Source organism: Ovis aries, chromosome X, assembly GCF_016772045.2.
Source record: "Ovis aries strain OAR_USU_Benz2616 breed Rambouillet chromosome X, ARS-UI_Ramb_v3.0, whole genome shotgun sequence".
NCBI classification, from domain to species: Eukaryota; Metazoa; Chordata; class Mammalia; order Artiodactyla; family Bovidae; genus Ovis; species Ovis aries.
In genome coordinates this window covers 28,387,475-28,412,643 of record NC_056080.1, presented here as the reverse complement: position 1 = coordinate 28,412,643, position 25,169 = coordinate 28,387,475, and the positions used below count along the sequence as shown (strand labels likewise).

The 25,169-nt window shown below is 37.0% G+C and overlaps 1 protein-coding gene across 1 annotated transcript in view; it reads right to left on the bottom strand.

The window, feature by feature from the left end:
- IL1RAPL1 (interleukin 1 receptor accessory protein like 1) overlaps nucleotides 1-25,169 on the bottom strand; it is a 1,455,753-nt gene that overhangs the window by 344,761 nt on the left and 1,085,823 nt on the right. The window lies entirely within an intron of this gene.

The window sequence follows — 25,169 nt, the reverse complement described above, 5'->3', positions numbered from 1 at the left end:
CTTCATGGCAAATAGAAAAAGTGGAAATGGTGACAGATTTTATTTTCTTGGGCTCAAGAATCATTGCAGATGGTGACTGCAGCCACTAAATTAAAAGATGCATTCTCCTTGGAAGGAAAACTATGACAAGCCTAGACAGAATATTAAAAAGCAGAGACATCACTTTGCTGACAAAAATCTGTCTAGTCAAAGCTGTGGCTTTTCCAGTAGTCATGTATGAGCATGAGAGGTGGACCATAAAGAAGGCTGAGAGCCAAAGAATTGATGCTTTTGAATTGTGATGCTGGAGAAGACTCTCGAGAGTCCCTTGGACAATAAGGAGAAATCAATCCTAAAAATATCGACCCTGAATATTCATTGGAAGGACTGATGCTTAAGCTGAAGCTCCAATACTTTGGCCAGCTGATGTGAAGAGATCAACTCATTGGAAAAGACCCTGATGCTGGAAAAGACTGAGGGCAAGAGCAGAAGGGGGCGGCAGAGATTGAGATGGTTAGCAGCATCACTGACTCAATGGACATGAATTTATGAATTTGAGCAAACTTCGGGAGATAGTGAAGGACTGGGAAGCCTGGAGTGCTGCAGTCCACGGGCTTACAAAGAGTCAGACATGACTTAGTAACTGAATAACAACAACAAACTGCAAAGTATTAACAAAGACGTTATGGGATTTATATTTCATCACTTTCCATTATCTTGAAGCTCCCAGGGAACATAAGCAGTGAAAGATCATCTTCATTCAATAATTATTTTTAAAATAGAATCACTAAAGGACATCATAGGAAAAGTTAACAAACATGGAGCTAATGTTAGGGCTCAGGTTCTCTCTTCATTTGTCACCTTCTACAGTTATCTCTTAAGCCCCAACTTACCAGATTCCATTATTGGCCACCCCACTTGCTGCACCCAGACTCAAAGCTGATTCTAGAACTTCTTCTAGTTACCCACTACACTACACCATGATTCTGACCTAATGAGCTGAGAGTAATATGGAGGGCAAACAAAAGAGGTAGGTAGGTAGGTAGAATAAAGGTGGCTTAATAGCTTTATTTTTAAAACAACTGCTGCTGTGACTTTTACATAAATGTTGTGAGGCTAATTTTTAAATGAATGCATGACTAATTTCAATCCTCCTAAATAAATTTGTGTGTAGTCAAAACGAAAACCAAAAAATGGTGAGAAAAAGTAAACAATACATAATTATCTGTAGAAATTATGATGAACCCAAGGAAAAGAATGCTGATTGATATAATAGCTATAATCAAGTAGGTAAGCATGCCAACTACTGTTTTCACTTCTGTTGACAGGCAAGGAAAGAATTAATGGTCACCAATTAGCTTCGAGGGACAATAGTCAATTTCAAAAAATTATGTCCTATAAGTGAAAGTATCTCTTCCCCAGCAATGAGAAAGAAAGCAAAATTATCATAGCATATCATTTTTTTCTTTTTCTATTAGTAGATAAAAGGCCTTCAAGAAATGAAAATAATAAATCCCAGGCTGTCTGGAAATGCTTATTAAGGGAAATTGTGGAATACACAAAAGGCATCATGTTACTACTGAAAGTCAGAAAATATTTTATTCTCTGCTTATTTATTCACAGTAAGACATCACATTTCCAGAGTATAGTGTAATGTAATTTAATGTCCTTCCAAATTATCTCAGGTTGGTTTGTTATATTATACTTCAATGTAGAAGAATTTCTAGAAAATTTTTGTAAGTGGCAAGGAGGAGTTAGTCAGGGATTTAAAAAAATGTAGTCCATGTAATATCTCAATTTAGCATTAAAAATTAACAGAGCATACTTCACCTAATTTTATTCACAACCTATTAAATTGACATGTAAGCTGGAACTCTCAGTATAAATTTAAGGCCTTTAAGACACAAAAACATAAATATAAGATTACAAATAAGTATATGTGTAGGGAAAATTAACACATGGTATTTTGGGGTGTGCAGTTACATTATTTCATTTGATCATCCATTTCCTACTATGAAGAAGTCTAGAAGCTTCCCCCCCAAAGCCATAGCCAGTAAGGACAGATGCCAAGATCGGAGCCTATGTCATCTGATTTTAATGGTCACTTGTTTTCCATTTCTGTAGTCTGCTTTCCAACATTTGTGATTTCTAATAGTTTCTATTAGACACCTTCTTGTTTTTCTGGAGAGTCTGATGATGTGGGGCAGACTGGGGGAAACATTTTGATATATTTTGGAAACAGAGAGAGGGAAAGGTCTGTCTTAGAACTAAACTGTACTTCACAATCATGAAGCTTTTGCTGTAGAAGTTAAATAAGCCTAACACTTATTTCTTATGATTAGAGAGGAGGGATAACGTCTGTCATTAGCTCTAATAAGTAGAACCCTTTAATGATTATAGAACTTGAGGATGACATGCAATTTGAGGCTATCATTATGACAGTGGACCAAAAAAAAGGAGGGGGGAAGCATTCTAGAAATCCTACTAAAATTGCTAGCAAAGAGAAAATGAACCTTACTAAGTACATTCTCCAGAACAATCCAAGGTCCATAAATATGAAATAAAATCTTAATTTTTTTGTAGTAATTGTATAAGTATTAGAGACTTCGTTTAGAGTGACATTTCAAAACCAATCATATCCTGTAAAACATAACATCACTTTTGCATAAAATGTGGAAACACAAATTAAGTAAACAATTCTACTATTACTAAATTGTACTCTTCTAGATGAATCAAATTTCAGTGGTGATCAGCTTTCTATGGGGCAATAACAGTAGATTTGTCAAATATTCATGAATATTCAACTTCTGCACTGGCTTTAATTTTCTTGACCTCTGTCAATGATAAGGTTGCATTGGCAGACAGCACAGATTCCTCTGATAATCCAATCCAATTTCTATACAGTTGGAACCCCCCAATTCCAATATAACAGTAACAGAAACACTGTATACTAAGTTACAGGCTGACTGTGACAGCTAATGACATGACTGTTAGAGAAATATGTCTACAAATAATGAGCCTCTCTCCCTCCCTCCCTTTCTTCCTTCATCTTCCCTTCTTTCTGTTTACCTTCCCTCCCATCTTCCTTTCCTTCTTTTCTACCTTCTCTTCTCCCTCCCTCCCTGCTTTCATATCATATTTCCTTCTTTCCCAAGAAATCCATCTGGAAGGCAGACTGAAGGGAAAGCATTTTGCTTTCTCACTGGTTATAGTGCAAAAACAGAAACCTAAATTTCCATTCATTCATTTATTCGGCTATAACTTACTTGCCTACATAATCACCATTTTTTCCTATTTAGACTGTTATCATTCATTCAAGTAATGCTGTTGGGAATTATCTTTTTCACAGAGATCATTTTATAAAAAATGGTTATTTATCAAATAATAACCTCCTACCTAAAAGATTTTAAGCAGCTTCAAGGATGTCTAAACACTTACTCAAGAGCTCCTTTGGCAGTTTTCTATTGTTTCATGAAAGAAAAGTCTATCACAAGTCATTAAAAACGTGATTACCACGAAAAACAATCCAAGAAAGAAAAGCATGCCTATGAGCAATAAGATCAGGCACTCTTTAAATAAAACTTGCTATTCAAATCTAATTATGCTGCAAATGCTGTTATATTACTTTTGCTATCAGTATATAGCCAAGAGTTACTTGGCAGCAAATGGGGGTTAGTCATTTTAAGAATTTTCCTTTCAGCAATGCAAGAACAAACTGCAAATTTGTTCTTAGTTGCATCGAATACCACTCATATCCTCCAAAGAAAAGAAAATAAGAAACAAAACAAAAGCCTATTACAAAGCAACAACATCCACAAGATGTTGATAATTACTGTAACTGAGTGATGGGTACATGGAATTTCATTCTGCTACTCTATTTTTGTGTCTATTATGCTTGAAATTATCCAACATAAAAATAGTTTTTTAAAAATATCACTGTGTGAAAACTTTAGGGGTTGCTAAATTTTTTGAATGCTATTTATAGCATGAATATGTGCATATATCTACATATGTCCATATAGTGAAGAATAAATTACCAATTTGAGCCAAGTTTATAACAAGAAATGAAATGAAACTGAATTGCATCTATGCCAGCTCTAAGCAATACCACAGCTCTATTTGCTCAGCAAAATTTGTTTCTATACGTCTTCACATTTCTTTGTTTATAATAAATATAGCAAAGGCATTTTACTCTAGGAAAAAAGCACTAATACAATTTATCAGTTCAACATTATTGAATTACAAATTACCCTTAATCTTAGTAGCTTAAAATAGTGGCCATTTATTATTTTCTGTGAGTCTACAAAACAGCTGGGAGGAGAGTGGATCTTGGCCCAGACTGGAATGATCTTTACCCAGCTCACTCACGCATCTGTGGTCCACTCTCAGTCAAACATGTGGCTTTGCTCACCTGGGCTGGGCTTGCTTACATCTCTTGGATGTAAGTCTTCACAAGCTGAAGACTTATTACTTTCATTCAGTAATTGATATGGGATCAATGGAGGTTTGTAACCAGGGAAGTAACATGATCCTATGTGAAATTTTTAAGCTCCTTTAGCCTAGAACTAGCCTTGGGCTGCTCTGCATCATGGACACTGAACATTCTGCCATTTGCCCAGTTCACCATTCTCTTAGATTCTTCTGGAATGTGCCTCTAGTGCTCATTCTGGAAGGCGATATTGCTCCTTCTTCAATCCTAATGCACCTTCCGTAACTATCACAGATATCAGTTTTTAGGCAAAAATTTCCTGCCTCCAGATGGGATCACAAAACACAACTTCCTTATTTCTATCCAGCCTTTAAGAGGCTGGGTTATAACTTTTCCTTCTACACATCTGACTGACACTTGAAAGTATAAACTCCATGAGAACAGGGATTATCGTGGTTTAAAAAAAAATCTTTTTTAACCTGCGTGTCCCTAATGTTTTCAGTGTTTTCTATAGAAGGTTGTGTCTGACTCTTTTGCAACCCCATGGACTGTAGCCCACCAGGTTCCTCTCTCCATGGGATTTCCCAGACAAGAATCCTGGAGTGGGTTGCCATTTCCTTCTCCAGGGAATCTTCCTGCCCCAAGGATTTAACCTGCATCTCTCATATCTCCTACATTGGTGGGTAGATTCTTTACCACTGAGCCACCTGGGAAGCCCCATAACCTTAATGTTTTCAGGGTTTTTTTTTTTTTATATAAGGTAGAATACAGTAGATATTCAAAAAATTTTTGTAGAATGACTCATCAAGGAAAAATTTAACTGTACTTCATGCATTCCATTTTAAAAGGCAGTAATTGCATGCTCTTTTTTTTTCTTAAAGATTTACATTGAAAACTGTTAATTAAAAATACATTTTAGATGGCTAATGAGACAGGCTTCAGTTAGTTTAGGAAACTTACTCATCTAGAAAATACACTACATGACTCCAGAAAATAACTGTTAATACATTTTGAAAAATAACTACCAGCTATTTGCATAGTTACATGAGAATATGTCATCTTTCTTGAGCAATTTATGACCAGGAGTTAGTACATTCTTCTGTTTCTCATATCTGGGGAATCAATCTTAATTTTATTGCATCTCTTTTTGTCTACTTACAATGTAAAGATGAAGATAATCAATCACTCAATCAATAGTGTGTAAGATCTGCTAGTGATTAGCCTAGCATTTGTGTTGTTGTCATAGGGCAAGGCCAGTTAAGTCCAGAAAAGATATTCACAAGTAATTTACACTCTGGTTGAAAATACATGACCAATAACACAACAACAAATGAAAGAACCTATATAATAAAAAGTTGAACTATGTAGTTTTGGCTATGGGTGATATCACAGTTTTAAGTTAAAAGATGGAAAAGATAGGATATTAACCAGAGAGATTCATGGATGAGGAACATGTAATAGGTAGAGTAGATAACTATACCTGAACTAGACTACCCAAAAAGACCAAAACTTTCCCTGTCCGTCATGGTCCCTCTCACACACTTGGCAAAAAATTGCTTTTCTGTTGGTATGAGAATATACCATGAGGTAAGATATGAGATGACACAATGTAAACAAGAATTGCAAACCAAGAAGCCAAGCAAGGAGGACATATGTTCTAAAAGCATACAAGGTTAATAGTTAATAAACCCTTTTGTCAGACTCCTTTATTACACCTCTTTGTCTCTTATATTTGCAGTGGAAAAGGCTTTATTTAGAGCCAGGAAATCCTAAGTTCAAACCTTGGCTTTGCTCCAGTACAAAATTGTTTTCTGGAAGTTCCTTCACATGTTTGAAACTCAGTCTCCTCATCTATAAAGTAGATATCAAATATATTTCTTGAAAAATTGATCTTTTATAGGTTTGTCATGAAGTTTAAAGGAAGTGCTTCATAAGGGTAGGCCTAGCACAGAAGGGTATTAGGCTTAGGACAGAAAATGTGCTTCAAAAATATTAAGTGTGCATTAACACTGATACTAGGGATTTGAAGACCTCCAGAAGTAAGGATAAAATGTAACTGAGAAGAGAGGAGGAATAGGTTATTCCAAGAAGAGGGACTAGCATGAATAAAGAAACAGCTGGACTTGATACATCATGTAAGCTGAGAGGTTAATGAGGCAGCAGATCAGAGTCATTTTGAGAAATATGGACAAATAGGTATCTTCAAAAACATTTTACTGGAAGAATTAACAAATACAGGACTCATGAAGTAAAGGCCAGATATTCATCATCTCCTAGGATTAATTTATAAATAAACAATAGACTATCTAAACCTGATTTTCTTCACTGTGAATTGGAATGAGGTTGTGAATTCTGATTCATAAATCTACACACTCCAAAATGCTCCTTCTTGGATTAAATGATGTTTCAAAGACAATGGCTACAACCAATAGCTAATTCCATACTGATTAACCTAGCAGAAAAGCACTACTAAACACAGAGCACTGGCTTCATCAATGACTGTCAGATCATTTAAGATGGAGAAGTGGATGGTAAATACCACATGGTCTGTAAGACCTAAAGGCAAATTATTAGATTGCTCCAGGCGCCATCAGAAGAACAATGTAAATGCCACAACTGACCTGAACTCAATAAGGTAAGACCTGCAGGTGTGACTTTGAAGCCACTTTCAGGCAATGACAGTAGTTTGCCATATCGTCAAATAACAACAAAAAACAAGAGAACAGTGTCAGCCAGCAAATATCCAACTATGTTAGCCACATTAAAAAATTATGTCTGCTTTGATGCCTGTATTCTCAAGTTACTACACTATTAATTTCATGTGTGCCTGCTAGTCCCACAATGAGTTCTTAATGCTTCAAATTAATATTTGTTGAGCCTGATAAATTGCTATACTGGGCTTCTTTTTCATCTTTGGTTCCTAACAGATTATATAGTTGAGAGTCTGTATTCGAGGTGCATTATCCATTATGGTAACTCCTAACCTGAGTCACACTAGCCACATTTCAGGAGCTCAATAACCACACATGTCATGTGGTTACCTTACTAGATGGGCAGATCTGGGACGTTTCTATTACTGCAGAAAGTACTTTCAGGCAGTGATGGACTAGAATTACTCTCAACCTTTCTTATGCCATGACCTATCTGGAAATTATTTTTGTGGGGTACCCCAGGGTAAACAATTTTGTGATGAGAAGTGATTGGTCTCGATGCTCCAGCTGCCTCAAAGATCTCAGAGGAACTGGTATCTTAGCAGATCTGAAATCCATTTGGGGTACAGTCAAGTGTCACAACACATCAGTTAGAAAGCTGTGTCTTAATTGATGGTATCCAATCCCACACAATCAGAGAAGTATAGTGTCTTGTCCTCTTGAAAAATACTTACTAATCAGGTTTCTAATTAAAATGACAGGTGATCAGAATGTCAAAGATATTTGAAAAAGGCTAAAACACAAGCTGACAGATATTGCTGATGGTGAAGGCTTTTGTGAAATATTACGACAAACCTTGGGATTGAATTTCATGGTTCCTACAATCTCAAAGAACTAGCAAACTTGCTGGCAATGTAAATCACAAAACAGAATGTTGAAATCTTGGGATAAATTTTCAAGACAAAATAAGAGTAAGAAGGCTTCTTATTAAAACAAAAAGACAAGGAGGAAGAGGAAAGGTGAGTTACTTGTGGACACAGAAGATGAACTGCAGATACCATGGTTATTTGAAAAGTAGATAGAAGTCAATGGCAATTGACTAGGAAATTGTCAATTGTCTGGGAAATTTTTAGCAGTGAAGCGTTTGTGAATGTTCAAGTTGCTTCCCAAGATACAGAAAGTGTCTTTTCTTTATGATGATTTTAAGTCACAGGAAAAACCTTTGTTATCCAGGCATTATCACTCTGGCACTAAGTACTAGGCAATCCAAGGAATGCAAGATACAGTAAGATCTGCTTTTCACGGCCCCAGTTTCCAGAAGCATGGACTCGTCAACTCAGAAATAGAGAAATGAACTCCATAAGGTCTTGGATTTTAATGGGTTTTTCCACTGAAGAGCCAAAGATATCACACAATATTCTCATAGAAAAAAAAATTTAAAAGAACCAGGTGTTCTAAGTACTACTGAATATTTTACAGCTGGTGGTGAGAGAGGCAGAACCAAGAATTTGTCTGGGTGTGCTCTGTGCAAATACCCACTGAAGACCTCTGTGTGCTGTTCTTAGTGCTGGAGAAATGGCAGCAAATAAAACAAAGCCTGTACAAAGTGGGGAAAGATGTACAGGAATTATAGAGGCAAATAAGAAAATAAAGCAAGGTAAGAGAATTGAGAACAGTGCTCTGTTTTATAAAGGCTGGTGAGGGAAGAGCTTACTGATAGAGACATCTGAGTGGAAACTCAAAGGAAGGGAGGATGCAGGCCATGGAAATATCCAGGAGAAGAGCATTCCAGGCAAAGAGAAGAGCAATTTCAAAAATGCTCAGGTGGAACCATGCCTGGAGCATGTGAGTAGTGAAGAGGCCACTGTATGCACAGGGAAATGAGTTGAGGAAATGAGCTAAGGAAAGATCAAAAGGATACAAAGTTAGAGAAATACCAGAGAGTCAGATCCCTTACACTGGCTTTGGTCATTTGGTGAGGGCCTAGGGACTGAAAGTCACTGGTGATTTCTGAGCAGAGAGTAACACATCCAACTTGTGTTTTATAATTGACTTTGCAGGGCAAATCCACTATTGGTATGCGGAAGTAGGTGGACATGTCAGGAGGCAGTCACAGGAGGCAGTCACAGGATTCCAGATGAAATTCGTAGGTTTGGATTAAACCAGCAGTGGTGATGGCAGAGAAGTATTCAGGTACCAAATCTCCTGGGTTGGCCAAAAAGTTCATTTAGGTTTTTCTGTGCCATCTTATAGAAAAACCCAGACAAACATTTTGGCCAACCCAATACTTTCAAGATGGATCCTTGGAATGTGGGCCATGGGGTAAAGGTGAGATAAAATCAAGGCTGATTGCAAGGTTCTGGCTAGAGTAACTCTAAGAAAGGAGTCACCATTTATTGCTGCAGGAAGATGGTGGGAGGAGCATTTGGGGGTGTATATGGGTGGACAGGTCAGGAGCTTGCTTCTGTCCATTTTAACGTGGAGATACCTCTTGAACACCACATCTGAGCTATTTGGCAGACAGCTGGATATATGCGTCTGAGATGCAGGGCTGAATCAGGGCCAAAGAAAATAATTTGGGAGTCATGGCTCAGATGGTAAAGAGTCTGCCTGCAGTGCATGAGACCTGGGTCCAATCCCTGGGTCAGAAAGATCCCCTAGAGAAGGAAATGGCAACCACATCTGTATTCTTGCCCAGAGAATTCCATGGACAGAGGAGCCTGGTGGGCTATACAGTCCATGGGGTCGCAAAGAGTCAAGCATGACTGAGTGACTAACGGTTTCAGTTCATTTTCAGCAACTCACAGAGCATTGAAAGCCACAAGCTGGATGAGATCACTGGGGATAGGGGCCCCACTCTGGGTCTAAACCTCCCCCTCCTCAGATGCTGACAAAGATACAAACAAATCTGAGAAATAGCAGCGATTACTGTTCAGCTGCCACACAGCAATGCCAGGCAGCTGCAATGCCCCTGGGTAAATACCCAAAGCAGCTAGTACTTAGCATTTTTTCAAAAGATTTCGAGAATCCATCTTTCTGACAGCCTGAGAAATACACAGTAAGGCAGCCTTCCACATGAGTAAAAATAATGCGTGCATGATCTGGTAGCATGATGCCAACCACCATGGCACCGGCTGGAGCCACACTGATGCCCCTTCAGCTTCATTTCTGTTAATTGAACAGCTGGACTAGAGATCTAGAGAGGGCTGAAATGATGCCACAGGCTGAGCAGGACTTCCAAAACCCTTTTAATACCTGACTGCCTAACAGTGTGCTCACAAGAGCCTGCTAAAGGCAAGGTACTTATAATATAGCTCCTGTCTTAAAACCCTAGCCACCTCAGAAGCATATCTCATACTCTGGGTATAAGGTATTTGAATCTTAACCAGATTAACTGTCTTTAAGGGTCGGCTTTGACAACATGAGTAAGTAACAGACCAGCCAGTCCATGTAAGAGATTGAGGGTAAAATGAATGAAATCAGCTTGCTTGTCTGCTCGTCTGAAGGTATATGTGAGTTGCTTTATGCTGCCAAGTCAGCAAGTGTTCCCCAAGGCTCTTCCTGCCCTTCTTAACTACAGAAGCTTCAAAGCCACGTGGGATTGTAGATGTCAATTCAGGTTTTTATTTTTTTTAATGTTAATTACGGTGAAAAGATCACTCTGAAAAGTCAGTGCTATCATCAGCACATCTTTTGTGTGTAGGGGTGAAAAGGTACCTGAAAATAACACTTTCAAATAAAGATCACTAGTCAGATGCAGTTGTGAGATACATCACAGAGCACATACAGTCCAGCCATCACAGGACTCAACCAGCCAAGAAAACTCACTCTATGCAAAGTCCTGTCTCAAAGGAAAGCCAGATAATGGTCGAGGGAGGCATTGCAGTTGGGCATTATCTGGTCGTAAGTCTGAAACAGCAGAGAAAGCTGAAAACAACGATGACAAAAAGAATTGGAAAAAAAATAAGTTTAAGTATTCTTTAAAAAATACATTTCACTCTCAAGAATAAAGGAATCCTTTTAGTATAAGTAGCAAGCAAAGAAGTCACTTTCAAAGCTGCATCAAAACCTAAATTTAGCATTTTGTGTATGTATGAGGAAGCACACTTGATATCTTCACTTACTAACAGTTCTTTTGATAAAAGATAACTCGGCATAGCACATTTAATAAATTCACATTGGAGCCAAATGAATTCACATATGTACTTATATACCCACCATATGTATTTTCAAAAGTATTCATTTGCAAGTTGGGCATTGTTCAACTGAACAAACTCTGATATCTTTGAAAAAAATAAAAGTGTTATGTTTTATTTATGAGAGTGGAAAAACTGAAGCCTTGAAACTAGAAATTATATATTAAAAAAACTGCAAAGCAAATGCCATATTGTATTCAAGCTTTGCTTAACAAGTAGACTCTAAATGAACAGCAGGTAGCTGAAATTCTGCTGCAGATCCAGTAGATGTACAAAAATTGTTAATTGGTGTTGACAGGAAGAAGTTAACAGTACTATAGTGGCCAACAGAGCCAAAGTGACATAAAAGAGTAACGGAGAAAAATGCCACCGCCCGTTCAACAATCTAGAGCTCAGCCTTAGCAAAAAGAATAGGTATTTCTGAGAAAGCAGAAACTGAAGTAGATGCTTTTAATCACCATTCTAGCCTAGGTTTGCTTGGGTACTAACTGTCTGCAGAACCTTCAGCATGCTAAGGAACATATAAACATAGAACACTATCATTAGCTTTTATTAGAAATCTATTCCAAAAGTATGTGAATAAAAGCTGGCACGAAACCTAGGTCCATGATGCATAGAAAAACAAGGAGTTGAAAGTTTAAAATTTTTCTAGAGTCACCTAAATAGAGGCAAGTATTTCTATGTGAACCACGCTGTTCTTTCTGTGTTTTGTTTAATAAAATCTTAGTGGCTATGAACTGTATCAGCTCTCTGGCCAAGTGTTATGGAGAGGGATACAAAAAGGGACAAAGGCACCAGTTTTTTCAATTAGGAATTTTTCAATTTGATGGAAGAGACAAATCTAATAAGCAGAATAGCATAACTCTTGTAAGAGAGATGGCGTTTGGCTTAGAGATCAAGGAAGGCTTCATGAAAGTGGTAGCATTTTATCTTTATTTTAAGAAAAAAAAGTCACTAAAATACAAAGAATAATATTTCTTAAAATATGCATATACTTTGCCCTGATCTAGATCTATTCACTTTAACATCTGTCATACTTGATTAAAATTATTTCTCAAGAAATAGGATGTTACTAAAATAGTTTAATTTCCCTTAAACCATGACCAGGACTCCCTTTCTCAATTACCAGAAGCAACCACCATTACAATTTTGAGCTGTATGAAATTGTACTTATCAATTACTATTACATAAATATCAACCAATCAATGAATCTATCCATCTATTTTTTTGTATAGTTTTCTGGAATTTTCTGTTCATACCTGAAGGTTATGTTCTGGAAATCTAGTTTATCTCTTTCCCTTGCTGTTTAATATTCTATATTATATGTTTGACATTTTATTCCTAATTTTTTTTTTTGCTGGTATAAACTATGCAACAAAGAGTAGCTTTGCACACAAATAGGACATATGGACAATAGGTTATCTAGGGTTTATGCACAGAGTGGATCATACAAAGGTGACATTATAACCAGATGGCCTAGGAAAATCCCAGTTTACCCATTTGTTCTGGCATAAATTTGAACAGGGCTTTCCAGATGGCTCAGTGGTAAAGAATCCACCTGCCAATGCAGGAGATGTGGGTTCAATCCCTGGGTTGGGAAGATCCCCTGGGGAAGGAAATGACAACCCACTCCAGTATTCTTGCCTGGAGAATTCCATAGACAGAGGAGCCTGGCGGGCTACAGTCCATGGGGTCACAAAGAGTCAGACACGACTAAGTACACAGAGAGAACACACAGAAAGAAGTTTTAATAGTCCCCTGTTTCAGGTTCAAAGGAGTACAGAATTGAATAATAAATTATATATCCATCCTAGTAGCCAAATATATATTCATCCTAGCATACAGTTTTATAATTCTATGGGCTACTGCCAAATAGTTCCCCAAAATGGTTGTACCAATTTATATTTCCACTAGCAGCATCTGAAAGTATAATTTTTTTCCCAAATTTTTCCTAACAATTTTTCCAAACAATTGATAACCAGATTTTCTAATTACATTTTTAAAATTAATCTGATGGGTAAAAAGGAGAATTCACCATTGTCTTAATTTGTTTTGCACTAAGAGTAAAATTGCCCATCCTCTAATATTTGGATTTTTTCATCTGTGAATTATGTTAGAACTTTGCCATTTTTGCACGAAGTTATCTTATTGTGCAACTTTCTTATTGACTTGGAATTCTTTATATTAGGTTAGCCAAAAATATATGGGTTTTTCCATAAGATGTTACCCAATATATCTTATGTACCAAGTTTTTCTCATGATAAACAGTGGAAATACAATTTTCCATTTTGTCACTTTCTTCCTAAGTTGATGAATTTTTTTTTTTTTTTGCTTTACAAGAGTTTAAAAGTATAATGTGGTCAGATCTTAGTTTGTATTTTTATGGCTATATTTTATATCTATGTTAAGAAAGTTTCCCTTAACCAAGAACTATTCCCCTACATTTTGGCAACAATTACATCTTGAGTTGGGTCTTTTAAGGTCTAGTTGCATCAACAATGAGGATGAAGAAAGTGCATGTCAAGAAGAAACAGAAAAGGTAGAAACATACAGCAAGTGTTCAGAGATATTGAGTGGCTTGCTTTTCTGACAGCGTTCCATTTATATGTACATCATCTAAATTCCTATTGGCTTCTTCCACTGAAAATCATTTTTCTTTCATGTTTTCATTTTTCTGTTTTCTCTATTACTTGCCAGCAATATATTTCTCTGAAGAGGCTTTCTCTTTTTCTTCTCTTCCTCTCCCCTCTCCTCTCCATGTGTACTCTGTTTTCTGATTCTTAACCCCTTTTTGTTGGTTTATTTACTCATTTTGGTAGACTATGTCCTCTAGGACCTTCTTGTGAAAGGGTATATTAAAGATAAAGTTTTGAGACCATGTTCTTCTGAAAAACTCTGCACATCTGTACTTGTAGGTTAACCGATTAATTGGCTATAGAAAGAATTATAGGTAGAAAGTAAACAGTAATTTTTTGTCAAAATTTCAAAGACATTACTTAGCTGACTTTTGGTTTCAAACATTGCATTTGAGAAGTCCATTGTATTCTGATTGCTGTGACATTGTATATAACCTCTACCTATTTCTGGAAAGCTTTTAGAATCTTTACTCTTGGTGTCCTACAATATCTAGTTGATACGCCTAGATACAAATCATCTTAAATGTCTTCTGCTGATCACCCATGGAACCCTTTTAAATATGGTAAATCCAGTTTATCAATTAAGGAAAACTTTCTTATATGACTCATTTTATAGTTTCCTCTTCTCTAATTTTTCTCCATTTTCCCCAGCTCTTTAAAATTCCAAATAGACCTCCTGTACTGATCTCCTTTTGAAAAAATATCTTCTCCTCTCTTTGATAATTTGCTCTACATTCTGGAAGATTTGTGCTATAATATTTTAATCTCTCAAGAGTTTTTATGAGCTCCCTGAATGTCCATTTTTATAGTATCCCGGATGTTATAAAGTGCTTCCTTAATGTACTTGGGAATATTCATGATCATTTTTGAAATTTTCCTCTCCCTGAACAGTCTTTGTTTCTTTGCAGCTCTTTTCACCTGTATGCTTTTAAAAAAAGAAATCTGTCCTTTACATTGTGAGCTTTCCTCAAATACACAGGAACTCTTGGCTGACTATTGCCATGTCAAAGTGAGGTACTAAAAAGCTGAATGAAAGCCCTGTGTGTATGGTGATGTGACTGAAAAGTGGACTTTAGTGCATGTGATCAGGGAAGTATTGGTCCTTTCATCTGGAGGCAACACTGTCAAGGGCAGGTCTTTTCTCTTTGGCTGCAGAGTTTTCCCCAGATAAGAAACCTCTAAGCTCCTGACTAGGTTAGTAGCCTAATTGCCAGTGTCCTCTTGGACGAACACAGAAGGGTGGGGGGTAGGTGTCAGAACCATTCAAATTACAGACTGTTTTTTAATTTCTTTGTTTTAGTACAGTGCCTGCCCATCCACCTTGGCGATTTCTCAGGCCCACAAACCTAAGGCCACTTTGCTTCTTCCTTTTTTTATTGATTGTTCATTTCTTATCTGCCTAGTGTGGAGTAATTAGTCACTTGGATGCCTAGGCATGGGGAGGATATCTTTAATTTCCTTGTCCAGTCTTTCAAACAGACTTCCTATTTTCTCCCCCACTTCTTATCCCTGCATCCAGAAATACTTGGTGTCTCCAAATCCTGCGTCTGGTTGTAGTCATTTCCTATTGGTACCCAGTTTTCATTTCTTGCACTTTGCTAAATCAACCAATATTCACTGTCCATCTTCTAAAATCCTGAAAATATCTCTTGTGTTTTCCACTCTTCTCATAATTTTTGTCATAGTAATATATATATATATATATTACTATGATTTGCATGGAGATTGGGGATGGAATATGGCAGGAAATTGACTGGTGGTCCCACTAAACCAGTGGTCCCCAGCCTTTTGGGTACCAGGGACTGGTTTCATGGAAGACAATTCTTCCACAGACTTGGAGGGGGGATGTATTTGGGATGATTCAAGTCCATCTAGTCAAGGCTATGGTTTTTCCTGTGGTCATGTATGGATGTGAGAGTTGGACTGTGAAGAAGGTTGAGTGCCGAAGAATTGATGCTTTTGAACTGTGGTGTTGGAGAAGACTCTTGAGAGTCCCTTGGACTGCAAGGAGATCCAACCAGTCCATTCTGAAGGATATCAGCCCTGGGATTTCCTTGGAAGGAATGATTCTAAAGCTGAAACTCCAGTACTTTGGCCACCTCATGCGAAGAGTTGACTCATTGGAAAAGACTCTGATGCTGGGAGGGATTGGGGGCAGGAGGAAAAGGGGACGACAGAGGATGAGATGGCTGGATGGCATCAACTGACTTGATGGACGTGAGTCTGAGTGAACTCTGGGAGTTGGTGATGGACAGGGAGGCCTGGCGTGCTTTAATTCAAAGAGTCGGACACGACTGAGTGAATGAACTGAACTGAACTGAAGTGCATTTTATTTATTGTGAACTTTATTTCTATTATTATTATATCAGCTTTACCTCAGATCATCAAGCATTAGATCCCAGAGGTTGGGGACCCCTGTATTAAAAGATTGTTATTATAACCTGTGAGTGCCATCTTATTTGGAAAAAAGGTCTTCGTAGATGTAATTAAGATAACAATCTCAATTACTGGACCCTAAATCCAAGGACCAGTGTTCATATCAGACATAGAGAAGAAATACAGGGCCGGGAATCATGTGAAGAAGGAAGTAGAGATTGGAGTGATATATCTACAAGTCAAGGAATGGCGAGGATTGCCAACAGCCACCAGAAGCTAGGAGAGCCACATGGATTCTCCTATAAATTCTCCAAAAACAAAACAAAACAAAAAACCAAAGCATAATAACTTTACCAATAATACTTTGATTTGGGACTTCAAGATTTCTGCACTGTGAGAGGGTAAATTACTGTTGTTTTGAGCTACCTAGTTTGTGGTTATTTGCTATAGTAGCCCAAGGAAACTAACACAAGCACATACTAACACTGGGCTTCAATTAAACATATTTAACTTCAGAACTTCTCAAGAATTTTATTTTCTTGTTGGAGTATTTTATATATCTATGTATGATGGTATGTACGTGTGTGTATGCACAAATCATGTCTATATCTTAATGAATCACCACAAACTGAAAATACCCATATAACCAGCAACCAGATAAAGAAATGGAGTATTATGTCAACATCCCAGAGGTCCTATTCATGGTCCCTTGCCATCACTTCTCCCCTACTCTAAAGCAAAAGTAATCACTATCCTGATTTCCAATAATATTACTTAATTGTATATTTTTAAATTTTATATAAATGAGATCATACATTATATGCTCTTTCAGTGTGGCATCTTTCACATAATGCTATGTTTATGGGATTCAATCACATTACTGTATACAATTAGAGTTCATTTTTATCAATGCAACATATTCCGTTAGGTGACCATTTTACAATTTATTTACTCCTTCTACTGGTGATGGACCTTTAGGTAGTTTTCAATTTGAAAACTATAAATGTTGTCTGTAGCTTTTATTGCAACTACAAATACTGCTGCTAAAAACATTCTTGTACATGCTATGTATGTATATATGTTGGATCTAGACCTAGGAGGGAAAAGATAGGTTGTAGATGTTCAGCTAAAAAACAATTTTGGGGCTTCCCAAGTGGGACTAGTGGTAAAGAATCCACCTGCCAAGTCAGGAGACTGAGATATGAGTTTGATCCCTGGGTCAGGAAGATCCCCTGGAAGAGGAAATGACAACCCACTCCAGTATTCTTGCCTAGAGAATCCCATGGGCAGAGGAGCATGGCAGGCTATAATCCATAGGGTTGCAAAGAGTTGAACATGACTGAAGCGACATAGCATACACAGTAAACAATTTTACAAAATGATTGTGATAAAATACATCCCCTTATTAGTATTTGAGGTTACTCAGAAATGCTTAGGTATCTTGCTGGTGCCATTATTATGAATGGGCATCATGCGCAGCTAATGTGGCATGGGTGTTGACTGACATGAAATCATTAGTGTCTTGCACATCCATTCAAGATTGCATCACTATAAAGGTTTGGAAAAGGCTGAAAAATGACATCATTCCTATCTACTTCTAAAACTCTTACTCAGGTAATGCTCAGATTTGTTGAAGTGACAAGGCACCTGCCTGTGTACACAGATGACAATGTTAACACACAAGACATCATCAGCATAACATGAAGAATGCTATTTCAATCCATTTGACCTCATTGTCACCTGAGTATTAGCATTCTTATGATCCTATGAACATGAACGATTTTAATTTTTAAACATATGTTTTCCAGAAACAACAAAACCAAGAATACTTATTTTTAGCAGCACTGAGTTCAATGAAATAAATTAGTTACTTAAAATTATAATTAAAATTCTATCTGCCTTATCCTTAAGCTTCTGAGGGGCTTCATAAGCCGGAGGCACCATTTTAAAACTGAATGGAAGGAGCTTAAAACTCAAATAAATGCATACTTTGTCAAAGAGAGGTGAGACAGTGCTCAATTTTTGTGTCCCATTAATTAACATCTAGAAGTTCAATTGACAGTGATTAGAGTTTCTTAGGAAGATCAAGAGCAGTGCTATCTGACCCTTCACACTAAATTTTACTCCTTTTAGATATGCACCAAATATTTCTTGAATGGAGTTGTGTGATTGTGTATATGATTTAATTAGCTGAAATTACACTGAAATATTTTAAATTAATACCTGTGACATGTGGCCTGTCTTTTTAAATAGGTACAAAATCATGGTGGAAACAAATGTCATAGCCACATATATTATCCCCAAGACAATCATGATTATAAGAACTGCTTGTTTAGTTAAAGGTCACAATCTAATTCTTCCATTCACTGATATTATTCCTATCACTATACATGGTCTCATTATAGGAGCATATTTTTAATAGTTGGCCACCTATGATTCAGCTATTTAAACCTAAGATGTATAATTTCAATGCACTCTTTACATTTTAAAAAGTCAATGTGCAAACTGAATAAAAAGGCAAAAGATATATAAAAGGTAAATATTTAAACTTGATATGCGTTTAGATAATATCTGGAGAAACTACTTTCTGTGGACTGTTAAATGGTTCATTTCAAATAAGAGACCAGCAATTAGGTATATTGGTGACTCTTAAGAGTTCTGAGTAAAATAGCATAAATTTACATGCCCCCCCCCACCACACATTATCCTGTTTGAACTTTTTTTAAACAAGATCATGTTAGAAAATTAATACATTTACTCATAAAAGTAGGGAGGTTATTTATGGTATGTTTTTTCCTATTAATAGATTTACTATGCTGTTAGACAATGTAAACAAGACTTCAGAGATTATTTGGCTTACTAAGGACAATAAACTTTTCAACCTATGAGAGGTCTCTCTTTACACTGAAATACCATGTTACTTAGTAGACAAGAAGGCTCTCTAATAGAAAGCCATTCCACAGGTCTTGACTTTAGATTTCACTCCAAGTAAAAACACTAATGTTAAATTATACAACAACTACAGCAACAAACTGCTTCCCAATAAATTCAAGATGCTTTTAAATGGTTCTGGAGAAGACTCTTGAGAGTCCCTTGGACAGCAAGGAGATCAAACAGTCAATCCTAAAGGAAATCAACTCTGAATATTCATTGGAAAGACTGATGCTGAAGCTGAAGCTCCAATACTTTGGCCATCTGCTGTGAAGATCCTGATTAGAAAATACCCTGATGCTAGATTGAGAGCAGGAGGAGAAGGGGATGACAGAGGCTGAGATGGTTGGATGGTATCATTGATACAATCGACATGAGTTTGAGCAAACTCCCAAGATAGTGAAGGATACGGAAGCCTGGCAGCTGCAGTTCATGGGATCTCAAAGAGTTGGACATAACTTGGTGACTGAACAGCAACATCTTCTCCCCAGTTAGCCTGAATTAATTGAGTCTTACTATACCATAATTTAACTATATTTAGATATTTTTAAATAGATCGACAATTTCCCCATATACTGAGCATTGTTGAATGCAAACAGTGTTGAATGACGGACACCTGTTGAATATTCTAGGCAACCTGGGAATGGAAGATGCAGAGAAGACTTTGGGATGGCCACCAAGCTAGGAACAGGTTCACAGACTATCACAGAGAGGGATCTGATTTTTTAATTAAATCAAAAGTACATGTGGCTAGAGAAACTAAAACAGAGAACACTTGATCACAGAGGATTAGATTAGACAACATAGAGGCTATCATGGGAGAATAAGAACTAAATGCATTTGTTTAGAAGGCCAACCATTGAACTATGCAAAATACTAATACTTTTCTAAACAAAGATAACACTTGTATGTAGTGACTTTGAGTCAAGTTTTCTAAATATAATACATTATTGTATTTATAGTATTCTTATCTGGAATAACTTTGAGATTTCAATACTTGTTTCTGTATCAATAAAGAAGAATCAATCATAAAATCTCACAGAATACAAAATTTTAATACCTTCGACATTATCATATTGATATTTCATAAAACCTTTGGTATAACCTACCATAACTTTAATAAGTTTGGGGTATGAGTTTTTAATATAAAGATTACTACTAAGGTGAAAGATGTATATGTCTCAATTTTACTTACTTAAGTATCATTTCTATCTATAGTATTGATGGGGCAGATTTTTTTTGTTTCACCATTGCCTAATTAACTTATTCCTTAGGAATTTTACCATAAAAGGTAAAATTAGTGATGAAAATTTTGCCTCATTCCTGCCAGGGAGTTATCTGATTCAAGACTATCTGTTAGGGTATCTTTTAAAATCATAGGCCCCCCAAAATAAAATACTTAGGAATAAATCTGACTAAAGAGGTGAAAGACCTACATGCTGAGAACTATAAAATATTATAATAAAGGAAACTGAATATGATTAAAAGAAATTGAAGCATATCCCATGCTCTTGGATTGGAAGAATAATTATTATTAAAATGGCCATACTACCCAAAGCAATCCACAGATTTAATTGAACCTTTATCAAGTTACCCATGACATTTTTCACAGAACTAGAGTGAATAATCCTAAAATTTATATGGAACCATAAAAGAATCAGAATTGCCAGAGCAATCCTGAAGAAAAAGAATAAAGGAGGAGGCATAACCCTCCTAGACTTTGGATAATATTATACAGCTACAGTAATCGAAACAGTGTTGTACTGGCACAAAAACAGACATATGGATCCATGGAACAGAATAAAGAGCCTAGAAATAAGCCCACATACCTATAGTCAATTAATTTTGACAAACGAGGTAAAAATATAAAATGGAAAAAAGACAGTCTCTTTGGCAAGTGGTGCTGGGAAATTTGGACAGCCACATGTAAATCAACGAAGTTAGAAGGCACTCTCACGCTATACACAAAAATAAACTCACAATGGCTTAAAGACTTAAACATGAGACATGACACCATAAAACTTCTAGAAGAGATTATAGGCAAAACATTCTCTAATATAAATTATACTAGTATATTCTTAGGTCAGTCTCCCAAAGCAATAGAAATAAAAACAACAATAATAACAATAACAGCAATAAACAAATGGGACCTAATCAAACTTACAAGCTTTTACACAGGAAAGGAAACTATAAACAAAATGAAAAGGCAACCTACAGGCTGGGAGAAAATATTTGCAAACAATATGAATAACAAGGCCTTAATTTCCAAAATATACAGACAGCTCACACAACTAAACAACAACAACAACAAAAACCCAAACAGCCCTATCAAAAAATGGGCAGAAGACTGAAATAAACATTTCTCCAAAGAAAAACAGATGGCCAATAGGAACATGGAAAGATGATACCTTCTCAAAGGTATCAATTATTTAATAAAAAATGAAAGAGCAGTTTGTCAGTCCTGAGCTGTTTTCTCCTAAGCTCCTCTGGAGAAGGTGAAATCAAGAGTTATTATAACTAAGCCAAACTCACCCCAGAGCAGTTCCTGAGAATAGAGTTGATTTAAATATCCAGGCTTCCCAGGTGGCTCAGTAGGTAAAGAATCTGCCTGCAATGCAGGAGACGCTGGCAGGTGTGGGTTCGATCCCTGGGTAGGGAAGATCCCCTGGAAGAGGACATGGCAACCCACTTCCATATTCTTGCCTGGAGGAGCCTGGTGGGCTATAGTCCATGGGGTTGCAAAGAGTCAAACATGACTAAGTATGCAAGCACAATCCAGTGGTTCTCAGACTTAATTCATTCTTCTCTTTGTATCTCTTGCAGAATGTTAAGACATAATGAACACAGATTTCTCAAAGTAGATTCTTTGAGAAGAATATAGCAAGCATGTATTGAGCCCTTTTCTTAGGCACTTGGTAATCAAGAATAATAATAACAAAAATAATAATGGCCTATTCTACTTCAAAAAGCTGGTAATTAATGGTATAGAAAGAAATTTAAGAAGCAGAGTGAAAAGTGTCATAATGGAAGCATGGACAGAGAATTATGGGGGCACAGGGGAGAGTCTTAATAAACATGCAAGGGTTTTATATCTACAAGTATACACTTGGATTCTCACATTTGTCCAAGAATCACTCATACTTTTCATCACTAAGGTGCATAGTGAGGAATTCTCAGATTCATATACCTAATACTCACTGGACTCTTCCCTGACTATATGTTAAGGAACACTAGATATTTCTTAACAAGAGCAGACTATGTATCAGATCTTTGATGAAAATCTCTTTATTAATGCTAGGGGTCATTACTGGTGAGCATGCATCAACACTTAGATGTAGTAACTCAAGATAATACATGTTAGGAAAAAACGCTTTTTCCCTGATAGCCATTTGGTTTGTCATCCATCTATTATATGTGAATTATCACAGTTAGATTCAGTAAACTGTGATCTTTGCTTAAAGCTATCAACTATTGAGAATGGAGTTAAGCCTAGGTTTGAGAACAAGTATCTTTTCTTTAACAACAGCAGCAATAACAAAAGCAACAAAAAGTCTTTGCCTTCTGAAGGATTCTGGTTTAAAGTTAGGAAAGGTAGCTTTATCAATTATACCTCGGGGTGGGGGGAGGGATGAGTCAGAGAAGTTAAAATGCCATTTTATTCTCCCTAAAGACAACAGATAAGCAGTGCCATGGCAACTAAATGTACAGTTCTTTGTGTATGCAGTTAAATAGTTCATGCATTGCTCAGAAACCTGGAGAAATCATATAGTGTAATTTTCTCTTATATCCTTGACACCCTTTGTTAGATTACTACTGAAATGTTATAGCAGCATTGGTTGTGGTTTAAGAACAAAGAGGTGCTAACCCAAGAAAGCACTGAATGCTGCGTCCCTAAGTAAATCTTACTAAAGTTACTGTCTTTTCTTATTAATTCTCAATGGAGCCAAACACTCCCATGGCTCTGGGTTCATATGCCTTTGGTAGACCCTACCTGAGTGAGTGGAGAAGGCAATGGCACCCCACTCCAGTACTCTTGCCTGGAAAATCCCATGGACAGAGGAGCCTGGTAGGCTGCAGTCCATGGGGTCGCTATGAGTCGGACATGACGGAGCGACTTCACTTTCACTTTTCACTTTCCTGCATTGGAGAAGGAAATGGCAACCCACTCCAGTGTTCCTGCCTGGAGAATCCCAGGGCTGGAGGAGCCTGGTGGGCTGCCGTCTATGGGGTCGCACAGAGTCGGACACGACTGAAGCGACTTAGCAGCAGCAGCAACCTGAGTGAGATGGAGCTGGTGGCTTGGAATCATGTACTGGAATACCACCACAATCACACAGCTCTAAGGACGATTCCATTAATCCACTCACGGATCCATGAGGGAAACCATGAAAACACCTGAGATGAATTTTTTTTTTTTTTTTTACCTCACTAACAAAGAAAGTTTGCTTAATCAACTGATGGTGCAAGTAACATATTCTATGTGCCTTTCTTGGATAATATTAAGGAAATAGGAGTATCAAATTATTTGAGAAATAAATGTAGAACACAAACAAAAATGCTCTTCCTATATGAGAGATCAATCTGGTAATCAGAAAGCAGAACTGATGCTTTCAGGATCTGATTAATAAATGCCTTTGTGAAAAAAAATCCTCTGGATTAGCAACACTGGCATTCTTCAAAGTAGCCACAGGGCCTTCACATATACTGCTTCCTCTACCTGGCTCCCTATCCAAAACCTCTTCAAAATCCCATAGAATTATCCAAAGTCTTTAATCATTTACTTATTTTTGTGATTATTGTGTTCATAAGTCTCTCCCTCAATACAGCAGAGACCTTATATTTGTTCAGGTGGCACTAGTAGTAAAGAACCTGCCGGCCAGTGCATGAGACATAAGAGATGTGGGTTCAATCCCTGGATCGGGAAGATCCTCTGGAGGAGGGCAAGGCAACCCACTCCAGTATTCTTGCCTGGAGAATCCCATGGACAGAGGAACGTGGCAGGCTACAGTCCATAGGGTCGCAAAGAGTCACTCACAGCTGAGCAACTTAGCACATATGCCTACCCACCACTGTGACCTGGTTCACTGAAGGCACTCAAAACTTATTTTTTGAAAAAAAAAGAAAAAAGAATTATACACATACATATTTTGTAGTCTCTTTCTCTGGGGAGTATCTTGTGGGTGATTAAATCTGTTCAATAATTTAACACCATAAAAGAATATTTTTGTAGGCATTATATTTATAGTCTATATTTTATAGAATGTTTATGGTATGAAATAAACCTTGCAATTAGTTTTTTAGATTTTAAGTTATGGAAACTTATTGGAACTAGTTTTAGCAAAAGGTTATTTATTAAATGAATATATGGCTATCTCAAACAACCCCAGGGCAGGGATTCAACTGGGTGATGTGAAATGGAGCCTTAGCCAAAAACTGTAGAGAAACTAGAATTTGCTCTTCATGTCTCAGCTCTGCCTCTCTCTGCGTATTTGTTTCATTCTCTCTCTCTCTCCATGCTGCCCCTCCCCCACTCCATCCTGGTAGAATAACTTATTGGTTCTATTTCTAGAGGACATGTCAGAAAAATCTCTACTGTCAACATATGAGTTTGCAACATTTCCATTTAAAAGCTCAAAGTTTCACTGCATCATCACTTCCTAGTTCCAACTCTAAAATCCAAGGACCAACCTCTGGCTTCATGTCTACAGCTGAGGTGGGGTGACTTTGTGAAAACAGTGGTTACTTCCACTGTAACCAGTCAGAAGGAGGAGGGAGAAAGAAAAGCCAGTTCCCACAGACATGGGCGTGCTGGAAAAGCAAAACCTTGTAGAGGGTTTTATGAAGAAAAAATTTGGTGATCTTTGCCTGCCATTTGCATCGACATCCTTACGGTTAACTTTTTGTTTTTCATGGTGTATATTCTTTACATTTTTAAAAAAAATTTTATTTTTACTTTATTTTACTTTACAAT